This window comes from Lactuca virosa, chromosome 1, assembly GCF_052849685.1.
Source record: "Lactuca virosa cultivar CGN04683 chromosome 1, Lactuca_virosa_CGN04683_v6, whole genome shotgun sequence".
NCBI classification, from domain to species: domain Eukaryota; kingdom Viridiplantae; phylum Streptophyta; class Magnoliopsida; order Asterales; family Asteraceae; genus Lactuca; species Lactuca virosa.
In genome coordinates, this window is record NC_136426.1 from 245,164,925 (window position 1) to 245,183,427 (window position 18,503).

Here is an 18,503-nt window from a genome sequence, read left to right on the forward strand (position 1 = left end):
TAATTATATAACAGAAAATACTCACTAAATTGTAAGAATCCTCCATTATTACCATTAGTACAAAAAATAAGGCATGATAACACATAATTATATTTTGCTATACATTCGACTTACATAGAAAAGGGTCCTTATACATCACAAACAAACACTCTAGAACTATAATAGGTATAGTTTAGGTTCACTACCACTACCACCAATTGATAAACCATAATATGCATAATCCAGGTTCACTATCACTACCACTATTTGGTGAATTATGATATATATAGTTTATGTTCACTACCACTACCACTATTTGATAAACTATAATATGCATAATTCATGATCACTATCACTACCACTATTTGGTGAATTATGATATGTATAGTTGATGTCCACTACCACTATTTGACGAATTATGATAAGCATAGTCTCGGTCTTTGGTTTTTAAGACTACATTCTATCTAGCATTGTTAGTTTTCAGCCATAATTACTAAATGTATGCGCTAGAGTTATATAGAATTTAGTCATGATCGACCTAGAATTGGTGGGTCCGCTTTATTTCCTGTTCCTTGTTTGGTTGTGGGCCTAGGGCAGACCCATTACATTCGACAGTCTATTTAACTTAAATTTTATATAACTTATATACACTTAGAGATTATAGAAGGAAACTATAGGAAATTCTAGGATGCACTATTTATTAATATAGAAACTTATGATTCACTCTTTAAGGAAAGTATTGGATTTTCTTTGGAAACACATCTCTATTAAAACTATTTCATCTAGAATTGTTAGACTTCAGCTATAATTGCTAAGTGTATATGCTAGAGTTATATAAGAATCTAGTCACAATCGACTTAGAATTGGTGGGCCCGCCTTATCTCCTGTTCCTTGTTTGGTTGTGGACCTAGGGCAGACCCATTATATTCGACGGTTTATTTAACTTAAATTTTATATAACTTATATACGTTGGACGATTATAGAAGGAATCTACGGGTCTTTCTAGGGTTCATTATCACATAACATAGGAACATTCTTTTCGCACTTAACTAAGAAAATATTGGATTTTCTGGAAATCAAACTCTATCGCTTTTACAAGAACAATGGGTTCTTCCTCAAACAAAACTCTTATGAACTCACCAACTTAATTGTTGACACTTTTTCAAAACTACTTGTATTCTCAGGAAATCTGTGAAACAGGAAAAATCAACAGCATTTTGAGGATGAGACGTTAAATCGTCAAACAGTTTATTTTGTCATCATAATGTAATTGATTTGAAACATGTAAACATATACTTTGGTGTAACTTTTTCAATTATATTTATGATGGTTGTATTTACTTTGAGAACTATTATACTCGTTTTTGTGATACTATACATTAAGTCCTCCACCCCCGGACGTTTCCACCATCCTTGGTTTGGGGGTGTGACAGATTGGTATCAGAGCATTGTTTATAGTGAACTAAGTATATCGAACCACATAAGATATACAAACTATGAATGCATTGGGACTAAGGTCTCTGATGTAACATTTTCAAATAACTATACTTTTAGAAATAAATAGTTTCTTGTTAAAAGTATACATGCATGCATACATATTAAGGTCAACATCATTCTGGAACAAAACAAAAGTTGTGATTGTTGAATGGCACGAGTAGGCTTGGGGATGTATGGTCAGGTCTGGGAATGACATAGCCTGATCAACTATGTCTAACCCAGAAGTGATTAGCATATGCCCGGGAATGGTTGTGTTGTTGCAACAAGTCTAAAAACTTACCAACTCTATCTACAAACAAACATTGAAAAACATAGGTCAAACATTAAAATACTATAGGAGTATTTTGTGATACTATAACCAACTTATGTGAAAACTAAAGACCGCTATTAGTAGGTCTATAATGACTAAGTGCATACGCCAAGGTTATACATAATTAAAGATATTATAGACTCAGAATCTATGACTATTGCTCTACTTCCTGTTCCTTGTTTGGTTGTGGACTTAGAGTAGAGTCATTTATTCGAAGGTCTATTCTATCTCAGATTATGTATAACTGGTATGCACTATGTGATTATAGACGTGACTAATAAGGATCACCCCCTATAAGTAATTATAGGATTAGACGTCTATTAATTATCTCTTCTACCCCTATTCTCGCACGAGCAACATGATTGGTAAATCGTAAAGCCCGTACAAAACCTACTTCTACCCACTACCATAACTCCGTCTCAGGGACGTTAGCAGAAACACCAATAATAGTTCAGTAGAGTGCGAAAATTATACGTGTATATATAAATGGGAAGGATATAACTAGAGCATATCAATAAAAATTGGCCTGCATTTTATTGCAGTGGGAGTTACCACATATCTCATAACCTGTTATTACGAACGATTTGCTTATGGTAACTCTAAGATTACTTAATGTATACCTCAAGATTATGTGTAATTAAGAGACGATCAGCTTAGAAATGGTAAGTCCGCCTTAGGTCCTGTTCCTTGTTTGGTTGTGGGCTTAGGGCAGTCTCATTAAGTTCAACGGCCTATTGGACCTTAATTACACACAACTAGTATACATTGGGTGATATTAGGAGTGGATCGGGCATGGAACAAATCACAAGATTACATTCGAGTCATTTCTACTAAATTCATAAGTTTATTTATATAGACCTCTGGTATGAATTGTTTTCCACATTCGAAAAATCGGGGAATACTATACTTAAAAACTAATAACCATTACTAAAAGACTTATGCTCTTTACGTCTTTGAAATTCTATAACAGAAAGATGCCGCCTCGAAGGTCTGTTAGACGCACTAGCGGAACGCAAGCAAATCCACCACCGCCGCCTCCCCAATATGATCCTGTTATATTCCAAGCTGCAGTCACGGCCGCGGTGGCAGCTGCTATGTCCCAAATCAACACTGATGGTGCAGGACGGACAGGGAGCGGTACTAATAACTCCACTCAAGGAGATAGCCAAGGGCGTTCTAGAGAGTGCTCCTTTAAAGACTTCACCAATGCCAGATCCGATTCATTCAATGGCAGCGGGGGAGTCATCGATTTGATGCAGTGGTTTGAAAAGACCGAGTCTGTCTTCGAGATCTGTGTGTGCCCCGAAGCAATCAAAGTCAAATTCGCAGCTCGCACTTTTTCCGGCCGGACCCTTACTTGGTGGAACGGCTACGTTAAGTCACTGACGCTTATAGTGGCTAAGTCGATGAGTTGGGAGAACTTGAAGGCAAGGATGCTGAAAGAGTATTGCCCAAGGGGCGAGGTGCAAAAGCTAGAGCAAGAACTGTGGAACCTCAAAATGACAGGCTCTGACCTTGCAACTTATACTGCCCGATTCTGTGATCTAGCACTCCGTTGTCCCGCTATGGTCACCCCGGAAGACAAAAAGTTGGAGCGATACCTCTGGAGATTGTCCTCCGAAATTCAAGATAGCGTGTTGGCCTCAAGACCAACTACCTTTGAGAGTGCCAAAGAATTGGCACAACAACTCATCGACCATCGTGCCAGCCATGACACTACGACAACCACCTCAGATCAAGCAAGAGGAGGAAACAACAAAAGGAAGTTCTGGGACAACAAAAAGGACCAACCAGCCTAGGACTTCACTAAGAAGCAACAGAGCGTTGTTGTTCATGCTGCCACAACCCTCGCCACGCCAGCTCCCATAAATCGATATGCTGGAACCCTTCCGAAATGCAACAAGTGTAGCTTCCATCACACTGGGGCTTGCCGGGAGTTGCATTGCTTAAATTGCAACAGGAAGGGACACACTACCCGTTTCTGTAAGGCACCAGCACGACCCATCAACCAGGTCCCCGACATTGGAGCAAGCCCAACTTGTTACGAATGCGGTGAAACGGGACACTTCAAGAGAGACTGTCCAAGGACAAGGAATGCCGGTGATGGTGGAAGGGTGCTTGCGATCACCGCAGGAGAGACCACCCAGGAACCTCCCGTAAATATCAGTACGTGCTTCTAACATCGACATTTAAATTCTAAATTTCTTTTTATTACTAAAACTAGCATCGATTCAAGTATATCAACCATGAATATCGAGAACACGGCAAAACCCAAATAAGTCTTATCATCTATATAAAAACGCAGGGTTTTTACTAGTGAATCTATGATGGCTAATATAAACATTATGGACATATATCATTAAGATTCTATGGACTTAGAATGTGTGATTCCGCCTCATTCCCTGTTCCTTGTTTGGTTGTGGGCTTAAGGCAGGGTCACCCATCCGAATGCCCTTGCAATCTTAATGATATACGACTAGTTTACACCAAGCGACTATAAAAGAACTGGTAGGACTTATAATGCAAATTTCGTCACAATTTGTTGAAACATTCGTAATGATGGAACTCGCTAACTACGTTATAAAATATTCATAGTGGTAATACCAAGTATAAAGCGGACAGCATAAAGGCACGCGTAGAATACACTATCATTCCAAAACAATAACTCCTTTTAAATCGACTCAGCTCACGTTACAATAAGAAATTCCAAGGATGTCATTTAACATCAGGCGGGTTGTTTCCCCACCATATCAATTTCTTATACTACGAAAAGTTCCCCCCATCTTTCCTCCAAATTCTTGAAGTCCCAGTGGAAACACTAATTTCGGGACGAAATTCTTTCTAACGGGGGGATGATGTGACAACCGTCAATTTTTGGCCAAGTCAAGTCAACTAAAGTCAACAAGTCAAACCGGTCAACTCATCTAACCCTTGTACATTAGGGTTTCCATTATGTTTCTTATTGTACAACTTGCAATCCTCATACAAATTATCACTTAGAGTTTTCACGTGTTCGGAAATTCTAAACCCTAATCAGGGTAAGTGATGACTCTACTCGATAAAACATTATTCCATACTCCTCGAGAGTGTATAAAAATCATAACGAGACTTAACGGGAGTACAAACCTTGCGTTACAAAGCCAAACACTCAAAAAGGTCACAAAAGAAGTCTCTCCAGATCTCTTTCAATCTAACTCTCCCAAAACTCTCTAAGAAGGAGAAAATCTCTCCAAGAATGTCAAATCTCTCCCAAATCTCTCCACGTATGTGAAATCTCTCCCAAATCTCTCTCTGTAGGAGAAATCTCTCCAAGAATGTGAAATCTCTCCCAAATCTCTCTCTGTATGAGAAATCTCTCCAAGAATGTCAAATCTCTCCCAAATCTCTCTCAAAAGTTCCTTTAACTTTTTATAATCATTCGGGTCATCCCGACCCTTAATCGGGTAAAAAATCGCTTGAAACGGGGTAAAAAACGGGTAAAATAGCCTTAAGGAACCGAAACCCCTCTTTATGGGGTGAACCCTCTTAGAGCCGAAGGTCCCCTATAGGGACCGAACCTGCTGAGAACCGAAGCCTCAGGACCGAACCCGAAGCTGTCAATGAACCGAACCCGAAGCTGCCAATGAACCGAGCCCGAAGCTGCCAATGAACCGAACCCGAACCCTATTGTCGGTCCATTTCGCTTCCGACCAGTTTCGCCCCATTTCGCTTCCTAGCCCATTTCGCCTTCGGGTCCAGCACAAGGAGGGACCGAACCCTCGCAGCATCGCTCCTTCATGCGAGAAGCCTTGCAGAAAGGCCATTTCTTCCCGGTTTTCGACTACGACTTCATTTTAGGCCCGTTTTCCATCATTTTAACGCGGGATTTTCACCCAAAACTTTATGTTAACAATTAAAGCCTCAAATTTCATTAATCCCCACGTTTTTAGTGCCAATCATATCCAAGATTTAGTGGTTGAAGTACAAGGGGTGGAGTGTTGACTTATCTTTGATTTATGACACAAGCAACCACCCATACCCACTCTATGACCAACCCACACCCCTCCCCACCATACCTAGTCACATTCTTGTACTTTTCCATCAATCTCCATCCATTCCCACGTCCTAAGAGCTGGACAACCCACCCTCTCTCCTCACACTTCCTTCATTCTCTCATTTTTCCTCCAAGGATCACACTCCAAATTCTCTCACCACCCTCTCTCAATTTCGAGACTTCCAAGGCTGATCATCAAGCTTTCTTCCACTCTTGGTAAGTAAATCTCTTCCCATACTTGATTTTCTTACACTTCTCCACTCAAATCATGAGTTCCTTACACAAATATCGTCATATTTGTTGTTAGATCTTCGAATCACCAAACATCTTCTAAGTGTTCTTGAGTTGAAAACTTCTCTTCTTCATCATGCATCTTCTAAAATCACTTAAGGTGAGTTCATACCCCTATCTTTTCATATTTTTCTTAAGTTTTAAGGGGGGGGGGGAATACAAGTTAAAACACCAAGAACACAACTAAACTCATTTAACAGCCTTCATCAGAAAAGTTCAACTCCATTCACGGACTGTTTTGGTCAACTTAAATATTTTAGTTTTGAAAACTGTATTAGGTGCAAATGTTTCAGGTTCATACCTTTAAAATGACTATTTGCACATCTCCATACGATTTTTCTAAGATTTATGGTGATTTTTACAAAACTGCCTATCATTGTAGAAACAAATTCGGACCAGTCTGTGAATATGAACATTTTAACACAAGTTAAAGATTTCTAAAAATCATAATAAAAATTATGAATAAACTAGACACATTTTGTGAACTCTCAGAATTTACGGAATCAGTTTTTGACTTCGTATGATTTTTCTAGGATTTTTATAAAACCGTGTAGAAAGGTAAAAATTTAGATAACAGCTTATAACTTTCATCACACTTTGTAACTTGTTGAGCAAACTGTTAATATTTGAAGATTTCATATTTTACATGTGTTTCTTGTTGTGGTATAATTATATAACAGAAAATACTCACTAAATTGTAAGAATCCTCCATTATTACCATTAGTACAAAAAATAAGGCATGATAACACATAGTTATATTTTGCTATACATTCAACTTACATAGAAAATGGTCCTTATACATCACAAACAAACACACTAGAACTATAATAGGTATAGTTTAGGTTCACTACCACTACTACCAATTGATAAACCATAATATGCATAATTCAGGTTCATTATCACTACCACTATTTGGTGAATTATGATATGTATAGTTATGTTCACTACCACTACCACTATTTGATAAACTATAATATGCATAATTCATGATCACTATCACTACCACTATTTGGTGAATTATGATATGTATAGTTGATGTCCACTACCACTATTTGACGAATTATGATAAGCATAGTCTCGGTCTTTGGTTTTTAAGACTACATTCTATCTAGCATTGTTAGTTTTCAGCCATAATTACTAAGTGTATATGCTAGAGTTATATAGAATTTAGTCATGATCGACCTAGAATTGGTGGGTGCGCTTTATTTCCTGTTCCTTGTTTGGTTGTGGGCCTAGGGCAGACCCATTACATTCGACAGTCTATTTAACTTAAATTTTATATAACTTATATACACTTAGAGATTATAGAAGGAAACTATAGGAAATTCTAGGATGCACTATTTATTAATATAGAAACTTATGATTCATTCTTTAAGGAAAATATTGGATTTTCTTTGGAAACACATCTCTATTAAAACTATTTCATCTAGAATTGTTAGACTTCAGCTATAATTGCTAAGTGTATGTGCTAGAGTTATATAAGAATCTAGTCACAATCGACTTAGAATTGGTGGGCCCGTCTTATCTCCTGTTCCTTGTTTGGTTGTGGACCTAGGGCAGACCCATTATATTCGACGATTTATTTAACTTAAATTTTATATAACTTATATACGCTGGACGATTATAGAAGAAATCTACGGGTCTTTCTAGGGTTCATTATCACATAACATAGGAACATTCTTTTCGCACTTAACTAAGAAAATATTGGATTTTCTGGAAATCAAACTCTATCGCTTTTACAAGAACAACAGGTTCTTCCTCAAACAAAACTCTTATGAACTCACCAACTTAATTGTTGACACTTTTTCAAAACTACTTGTATTCTCAGGAAATCTGTGAAACAGGAAAAATCAACAGCATTTTGAGGATGGGACGTTAAATCGTCAAACAATTTATTTTGTCATCATAATGTAATTGATTTGAAACATGTAAACATATACTTTGGTGTAACTTTTTCAATTATATTTATGATGGTTGTATTTACTTTGAGCACTATTATACTCGTTGTTGTGATACTATACATGAAGTCCTCCACCCCCGGACGTTTCCGCCATCCTTGGTTTGGGGGTGTGACATCATAAACCCAGAATTTTATTGTATCCAAAGTTCCTTCAGGTAAGCGCTTAGGAATAGGAATCCTTTTGGCTTGCTTTTTTGGTGGCCACATGACATTCACCATTGTTTTGTTAGTGTGAGGATCAATGAAACCCTTGGCCTTCTTAGTAAACGATGAAGCGGTGTTTAAGTCTTAAAAGTTATTTTTCGCTTTAACCTCAAGAAAACTCTTAAAGGACCATGACATGGTATCATTGGTTGGATCGTGGAAAGGTGCGTGGATGAGTTCTAAATGATCTACTTTTGTCCAGGACAAGAAATCGGCTTTCTTCTCATAATATTCAACTCTTCCACTTTTACGCTTCACGATCTACATTTTCTTATCGGCATCGTATCCCCACATGATGATGCCAGAACGATCACCATATTTATCAGTGAACTTCTTCCCAGTTTCCCTGATAAACATTTCAGGGTGATCACCCGGAGAATTTTAACCTGAGTTCTTCATCACGAGCATTTTCCCTTTCAGCTCCTCAACCATAATTTTCTTCTCTCTTCTTTCTTGAGAAAAAAGAGGACCAAAAGATAAGAATGTATCAAGATTAGCATCCGGAGCAGGTCTTTCAGCTCTTTCACTTGAAGATTGTGAAGTTGGATTGGTAGGAACTGAACTAGAAGCAGTGATCTTTTCTCCTTCAGCGCTCAAAGGTTGAAATTCATCACCAAACTTTTGAAATAGGCGTTGCTTCAGATCAAAGAATAGAGTAGTTAAACCACCAATATTCGCTTGAAGCTCTGAGATCTTTGAAGGTTTATCAGAGTTCTCTTTCTTAAGTTCGCTGATACGGATATCCTTCTTTCCAATTATCAAATCCTTTTCAGCAGAGCTTTGTTCCAGATCAAAGACTTTGTTTTGAAGCAGAACCACATCAACTAATTTAGATTTGGGCAACTTGCTTTTGCCTTTGGAGATGTCCAACTCGGGTGTTTCAAATGAGCTTCTTGAAGCTTGAGCTCCTTCTGAAGGTATGACTTCTTCTGCAACAATAGGGCTTTGAAAATCTTGATCCATAGAAATGGGCTCATTGAATAGGATTGATATTTCTTGAATTACTGGAGAGGACTCAGTGAATGTGCTTTATATGTATTGAGCCATAGAACTATGCTCAATCTGTGTAGATTTTTTTGTACTGGGTCCGTGATAAATACTCCCGGCCTTGGATCTCTTCTTTTTCGCTTCCTTGGAGTAAAGCATGGGTTGAGTCTTCTGGATCACTTTCAGATGGAGGTTCAGTATCGACAGGAACTGTTTGGGGAGGCTAAAGTTTGCTGAAGTTCTACTATAAGTGCATCCAACTGTTTAGGGGTCGGAATGGAAGATTGCATCGAAGTCCTACTTTCCCTTTCAGTCACAACCGGAGGTGTGACAACTGCATCCTTCTCTGGGATTGGGATGCTTTGTTGAATAAAATCCTCAAACTCATTTTCTGACAATTCATTTTCTTTATCCTCTTGATCTTCTTCATCATTAGATAATTCAATCTCCTCAAAGGAAAATTGAAACTTTGGTTTGGGCGCCACGTGTTCATCAGCTACCTTAGCATTTATTGAACTAACAAGAGGAGTGTCTTCAATCTCAGCAAACTTTCCAAATTTAACTAACTCCTTTATTCCTTGATAAGCAACTTTTTCAGCCTTTATCGATTGCTTCATGAGTCCAAAAGTGTAGGGACCCAAGCCTTTCATATCCAAAGTATCGGATGCCCTTTCGATTTGGGGATATTTTTCATTAAAGATCATTTGAAGGAACCTGGGGTACATCAAAAATAGGTCCATCTTCTTTCCTAGGAGGTTGCTCTTCATTTCTTTGAAGACAAACTTTGAGAAGTTGTAATCCCAGTCCATAGCTAGAGCAACAATGGTTGAGGTCACAGTCTGACTAATTTTGTCAAAGCCTCCCTTTCTTACGGAAATGCAAAGCACAAAGGATTGTGCCAGGAACCTCCAGTAGAGCGGCAGTAGTTTCATGATATTAGGAGGATACTTTCCTTCATAACACATTCTCTCCAAAAATTCCTTGACGCGGTCAGGAGAGTACTCAATTGGGAATGCAGATGCATAACCAAATTCAAGTACCTCTCGGGTAACTTGTTTAGAGATAATCACTTGTGTTCCTTTCACCATAGATTCCACAATGCCAGCTCCATCTCCTCCAAGCTTGTTGATCGATGCATTTCTCCAGAAGTCAGTAATCAAGCCTCTGTAAATGACTGGATTGGCACGAAGAGCTTGAGATATCCTGTAGTTGTTTAAACCCACCATCATGGATTTGAATTCTTGATGAGCAGCAGGAGGATCCATGAGATATCCAGCAACGTTGTGAGAGTCTACAAATTGTCGGTCTGATCTTCATCTTATTATAACCCGATCGCAAATCAATCTTTGAGAACCAAGCTGCACCGTGGAGCTGGTTAAACTGATCATCAATCCTCGACAGTGGATAACGGTTCTTTACCGTTACCTTATTCAGCTCTCGGTAGTCAATGCACATACGGTGGGACCTATCCTTCTTCTTCACAAACAAGATCGGCGCTCCCCTTGGCAAACTTTTCGGTCGAATGAATCGCTTGTCTAATAGCTCCTACTACTGTCTAGACAACTCCTGCATCTCGGGAGGAGCAAACCGATACGGTGCTTTGGCTATCGGAGCCGCACCTGGAACCAGATCAATCCTGAACTCTACCTGCCTCTCCGGAGGCACCTTAGGCAAATCCTTTGGAAACACATCGGGATAATCTCGTACATTCGACACATCACCCATGGTCGCCTTACCCTTATCCCGGGTATCCATAACATAGGCGACAAATCCGGAACAACCCTACTGAATATAACGCCTGACCCTCACTGCTGAACACAAATAAGGCCTACCCTAAGCTCTTTCCCCCTGAAAAAATAACTCTCCCCCACTTGGGGTTCGAATCCGAACTAACTGCTGCTCACAATCGATCACCGCCCCATTGGGGCTCAGCCAATCCATACCCACAATAACCTTGTTCCCACGTAAAGGGATGGTACGCAAATCAATCAGATACTACTCGTAGGACATCTGAAGAATACAACCCCGATGAACCTTTGCTACCCGGACTGATCGATCATCTGTGATCTAGACATCTAAAGGACAATCCCACTCCCCCATAGCTCCAGCAAACCTCTTCCTAAGCACAAGCGACACAAAGGATCGGGTAGCCCCCCAATCAAACAAGACTAATGAAGAAATACCGTTCACAAGGAACAATCCTAAAATAAAACACATAAATATAAGCAGAAAATTCAATATAAATAAAGATATAAGGAGAAGATACATGCCCGTCACCATTTCAGGAGCTGCACGAGCCTCCTCGGCTGTCAATTGAAAAGCCCTGCTCTTCATATGCCTTGCCTAGGCGGTTGTCAGTAATCCATAGAGTTACAGGAGCAGGTGCTGACATCGGTCCTGCTGCGGTCAAACTCAGACAATGGCCCTTCTTGTGGCCCCTCTTATTGCAATGAAAGCAAATCAGATCAGATATCTAGGTGGTGATGGTAGTAGAAATACAATCTCTGCTTATATGACCCGTCCGGCCACACTTGGAGTAGCTAGAGCCACCCACCCTGTACACCCTATCGTGCGTCCTGCTGCACTTGCCACAGCGGCCCCAACCCTGCTGGCCCCTCGATCTCGAATCAACAACCTTGGGTTTCTTTCTCGAACCCTGTACACTCTATATATAATATGGCTTCCTCTTCTTCTCTATCTCCTGATAAATCTCTTTCTCTCTCCCTAGCCCTCGCTATCATATCCTTCAGCGTCTTACAGTTGGATCGGCTTAGAAACTGCTGAATATTACTCTTCAATATCTCATGATACCTCGCCTTCTTCATCTCCTCATCAACCACATACTATAGAACTAACAGTGCCCTCTCATGAAACGTCGCAGTAATCTCAGCCACTGTCTCAGTAGTCTGGCGGAGATCCTGAAACTCTCGCACCAACTGTTGCACCTCGATCACCGGTTCAAACTCAACCCTGAATCTCGTCGTAAAATCATCCCATGACATGGAATCAACAGCCTCATCACCAACAGAGAACGCAACCTTCTCCCACTAATCTCGTGCCCTATCCTTCAAGAGACAGGATGCAACTCTGGCATTTGACCCCTCGGACAACTGCTGGTGCGGAAGGAGTTAGCATCACCTGTTAACCACCTCCTCCTCATTATCGGGTCCTTCACCCCGTGATAGTTTGGAGCTCCACATGCCCGAAACTCCCAGAACATAAAAGAACGCGCTCCCACCAAGGCCACTATCTCAGAATGAAAGGAGCTCAAACGCTCATCCAAAATCTCTATAATTCTTTCCTTAACCGTACCAAAGATCATAGGAGTCTGCTCAAGAATGCAACATGTAATCTCAGATGAAATAAACTCGCTCGTCTGATCATCCAACTGCCCGGCTCCAGAACCTAAGCCCGAGCCCTCCCTTGCACCAAAACTGCCAACCGGTCCGCCTCGCAAAGTCACCATACTGAAAATAGACCATATAAACCATCAGAATAGGCATCAAAATATATTGAGGGATCACAAACTCTACAAGCTTCCTAGATTCATCGCAAGTCTCCTTGAATCGAGTACGGATCCTCTACTTCCAGTAGTACGGGCCCATACTACCTTCTAGATCTATCCGTGCTTTCCTCAAGGGTTTCCTTGAATCCGCCAAGTCACTTCACATCCATACAATTAAGCCTCTTCAAGTTAAGGCTCCCAACACTAAATCTCTTCCTAGGTTTTCCTTGGGTAAACTCCAAACCACTCTCCACCAGCAGCTATAGAAGGAACTCCCACTAACTTCCTCTAACTAGCTCACGAATACTATTACATATCACTAAAACCAAATAATTCTTCGAATGAGAGGTCTCACATTACAACGGTTGGACTCAAACAAGAGCTGCGCAATAGAGTTAAAACCAAACCTTCTAAAATTATCTAGTCTCATTAATATGTAACTTAACATATTCACCTACTAGTTAGCTGAAAGGAGTGAGAACTCCTAAAAAGAACGAAGCAAGCAGCATTCGAGCATTGCGTAATTATAACCAAGACTAACCTAATCAGACCATCCTATCACTGACTGATCGGTACTAGCATGCAAGTCTACAAGCTCATACAATAGGCACACAAAGGCATCTCTCCTAGCATTTTATCATGCAAATACTGAGCATATCCTTAGCCCTAACTAGCATGCGATTCACAGATTCACAAATAAAATCATCTCAGATACTTGTATGCGCATTTTGAGAAAACTTACTTGAGCTCGGTCGATTGCATGCACCACACCCCTTTCTTGTATTAGAAAACCATTTTCTTTAAAAACAATTCTTTTGGAAAAATTCTTTACCAAATCCTCAGTTTGAGTTCATACACACCCGCGAGTATGTCGGAATCCCTCAAACTAAGGCTTTGATACCAACTAGAAACGTCCCAAAAATTTTAGTTTTCAATTAATAAAAACAATATCCCCAAACCTCATCATACATCTCAAAAGAATCAAATCTATCAAAACATCTTAAATTATCATAGTTATCATGAAAATGCCAAACTATGTTGTGTGTGCACTGCAATCAGCCCGAGCTCATCCCTTTTGCACCGGGAAGTACCTAGAACATAAACTGAAAACCGTAAGCACAAAGCATAGTGAGTTTCTGCCAAATACCACATACCCCACATATCAATCATATAATGGGGCCCGCCTGATGAGTGTAACGGGCCCCGCCCTAAGTGTTATAATGGGCCTCACATACTGAGTATAACGGGCCTCGCCTTAACTTGCATAATGGGCCCTGCCCACTAAGTATAATGGGCCTCGCCCTAACTCTCACAATGGACCCCACCCAGCATATAAACATACAAGTATTACAAGTAATGGCATACATATTACATATTGCGTCCCGCCCACTAAGCATACATAAGCATGCAAGTATCACATAGATATCTAGCACCCTAACATAATAAACCATGGGTCGGCATTGGTGCCTTCGACCCAGTAAACACGATGAGGAAGACTCACCTTTGAATCTGAACGATAGTTGAATAGGTCCCGACTCTGAATATCAGCTTTACCCATCACCTATTCATCAAATAGTGACCAATCCTCAAATACAACTCAATATACCTAAAATACCCCTTATATCAACTTGGACAAAGTCAAAAGTCAATGTAAAAGTCAACAGTCCATGTTGGCTCCAACACACCATGGTGCCCTTTGGCCACGCCGCGTTCTGCCAGCATCCAAGCAGTTGGGAAAATCCCAGCCAACACGCCGTGTTGACTTAGCACCACGCTGTGGTTGCCTGAGTTCCAATAACGTAATACATTAAGTTGTTTTCTTCGATTCCAAGATCTCCAAAGCTCAGATCTAGTCCAAAGTATGATCTAGAAGGATAAGTTTTCCAACTTTATCCATTGGGACTACCCAAAAAGGTCAAAAACCCAAGCCATAAAGTTTAATAATGCAAGGCCTTAACTAATAAGCACTTAATCCTTAAAGTCCGAAGTCCATCCTTTCTAGAAGTGATTCTAACAGCAAAACTATCCCAAAGGTTGGTGCTTTATAGACGTACATACCCAATGCATGTTTTGAACCCATATTAGGTCAAAATGAGGATTTATGACCTAATCTCTATGCATGGCATTATAACTTGATTATAATCCAGATCCTAGACCCTACAAGATCACCTTTACCTGGAGATTCATAAAGTTGCAAATTTATGAGGTCTAACCATCCCAACAAGCAAGAACAAGAAGCTAATGGGACAAAACTGAAGATATAACAACTTGGTAACATAAAAAATCGAGTTTTGGACACTTACAAAGGTCCAGAAGAGTGCCAAGATGAAGAATGGGGACTTGTTTGCTTGATCTTTGCTTCCTTCCTCCTTCTTCTTCATTCTCTAGCTTCAAAGAGTACCAAACTTGCTCAAAATTGGTGGAATGTGATTAGGGTTTGCAAGGAATGATTTGGGGGAAAGGGAGGCTGATATGAGGGAGGCTATAAGGAGTTAAGGATTGTAAGTCCCTTAACTCAGATCTATCAAAGTATCAATGCAATAGCTTGATTTAATGTGAAATCTTAATCAAACAATGATACAAAACAATCAATAACATGAATGCACACAATTCTATTGAATAATTGTCAAGTACACTCAATCACTATTCAGCTGTGAATGCCTAGTGAAAACCAAAACCGCATACATGCAAACAGCTATACACAGACTATATATATACTAAACCGATAAACTAAAGCCCATACATAATAATCCCACCGAAAATATACTAAGCCCACCGAAAGCACTAGATGATTTCGGTCCAAAACCGAGAACCATATAATACATTCAAAACAAAGCATAAACCACAAAATATAGCCCAACAATCTCCCCCTTGGTTGATTGCTTTCTTTTCTCTTAAAGGTTTCTCTACGAGATGCATGTATGCTTGGTCAAAAGCCCCTGCCCATAGCTTCTTGTCGATAATCGTACCTACCATTCCGGTGAATGCTTTCGCAGCAGCTTCAAATAGTTCATTCTCCACAATGATCTGAAAGTTTGACAAAGTGTGGATATCACGTTCTCCAAACTGCAATAAATCTTTGGGATCAAAAATACGAAACTGGTTTTTCCTCAGCTTGATCACCACCGTAGCAATAGCCTCATCATAAACCCAGAATTTTATTGTATCAAAAGTTCCTTCAGGTAAGCGCTTAGGAATAGGAATCCTTTTGGCTTGCTTTTTTGGTGGCCACATGACATTCACCATTGTTTTGTTAGTGTGAGGATCAATGAAACCCTTGGCCTTCTTAGTAAACGATGAAGCAGTCTTTAAGTCTTCAAAGTTATTTTTCGCTTTAACTTGAAGAAAACTCTTAAAGGACCATGACATGGTATCATTGGTTGGATCGTGGAAAGGTGCGTGGATGAGTTCTAAATGATCTACTTTTGTCCAGGACAAGAAATCGACTTTCTTCTCATAATATTCAACTCTTCCACTTTTACACTTCACGATCTACATCTTCTTATCGGCCTCGTATCCCCACATGATGATGCCAGAACGATCACCATATTTATCAGTGAACTTCTTCCCAGTTTCCCTGATAAACATTTCATGGTGATCACCCGGAGAATTTTAACCTGAGTTCTTCATCACAAGCATTTTCCCTTTCAGCTCCTCAACCATAATTTTCTTCTCTCTTCTTGCCTGAGAAGAAAGAGGACCAAAAGATAAGAATGTATCAAGATTAGCATCCGGAGCAGGTCTTTCAGCTCTTTCACTTGAAGATTGTGAAGTTGGATTGGTAGGAACTGAACTAGAAGCAATGATCTTTTCTCCTTCAGCGCTCAAAGGTTGAAATTCATCACCAAACTTTTGAAATAGGCGTTGCTTCAGATCAAAGAATAGAGTAGTTAAACCACCAAGATTTGCTTGAACCTCTGAGATCTTTGAAGGTTTATCAGAGTTCTCTTTCTCAAGCTCGCTGATACGAATATCCTTCTTTCCAATTATCAACTCCTTTTCAGCAGAGCTTTGTTCCAGATCAAAGACTTTGTTTTGAAGCAGAACCACATCAACTAACTTAGATTTGGGCAACTTGCTTTTGCCTTTGGAGATGTCCAACTCGGGTGTTTCAAATGAGCTTCTTGAAGCTTGAGCTCCTTCTGAAGGTATGACTTCTTCTTCAACAATAGGGCTTTGAAAATCTTGATCCATAGAAATGGGCTCATTGAATAGGATTGATATTTCTTAAATTACTGGAGGTTCAGTATCGACAGGAACTGTTTGGGGAGGCTACAGTTTGCTGAAGTTCTAGTATAAGTGCATCCAGCTGTTTAGGGGTCGGAATGGAAGATTGCATCGAAGTCCTACTTTCCCTTTCAGTCACAACCGGAGGTGTGACAACTGCATCCTTCTCTGTGATTGGGATGCTTTGTTGAATAAAATCCTCAAACTCATTTTCTGACAATTCATTTTCTTTATCCTCTTGATCTTCTTCATCATTAGATAATTCAATCTCTTCAAAGGAAAATTGAAACTTTGATTTGGGCGCCACATGTTCATCGGCTACCTTAGCATTTATTGAACTAACAAGAGGAGTGTCTTCAATCTCAGCAAACTTTCCAAATTTAACTAACTCCTTTATTCCTTGATAAGCAACTTTTGCAGCCTTTATCGATTGCTTCATGAGTCCAAAAGTGTAGGGACCCAAGCCTTTCATATCCAAAGTGTCGGATGTCCTTTCCATTTGGGGATATTTTTCATTAAAGATCATTTGAAGGAACCTGGGGTACATCAAAAATAGGTCCTTCTTCTTTCCCAGGAGGTTGCTCTTAATTTCTTTGAAGACAAACTTTGAGAAGTTGTAATCCCAGTCCATAGCTAGAGCAACAATGGTTGATGTCACAGTCTGACTAATTTCGTCAAAGCCTCCCTTTCTTACGGAAATGCACAGCACAAAGGATTGTGCCAGGAACCTCCAGTAAAGCGGCAGTAGTTTCATGATATTAGGAGGATACTTTCCTTCATAACACATTCTCTCCAAAAATTCCTTGATGCGGTCAGGAGAGTACTCAATTGGGAATGCAGATGCATCACTAAATTCAAGTACCTCTCGGGTAACTTGTTTAGAGATAATCACTTGTGTTCCTTTCACCATAGATTCCACAATACCAGCTCCATCTGCTCCAAGCTTGTTGATCGATGCATTTCTCCAGAAGTCAGTAATAAAGCCTCTGTAAATGACTGGATTGGCAGGAAGAGCTTGAGATATCCTGCAGTTGTTTAAACCCACCATCATGGATTTGAATTCTTGATGAGCAGCAGTAGGATCCATGAGATATCCAGCAACGTTGTGAGAGTCTACAAATTTATGTTGTTCTGCCATTTATCTGCACACTAGCCAAGTGAGAATTAATTTAAAAATTAATGAAATTGAGTTTGAAATCCGATATTGGTTAAAGTGAAGATTTCAGTCGATTTCGGTCAAAATTGATCGATTTCGGTCAAAGATGCTGGATTTCGGTCAAAATCACTTGTTGACCAGATGAATTCGGTCAACTTTGGTTGATTTCGGCCGAGAACCCAGATTTCGGTCTGATCTTCATCTGATTTCGGTCGAATCCGGGTTGAACCGAAAACCCGAAATCTCATCGGAACCTGTTCCAACTCATTTTTCGACAGCCTTCAAAAATCCACTCGAAACCCTGCAAAATCTGTGAAACCGAGTACACCAATAACAACTTAAATGCCTTTGGCAT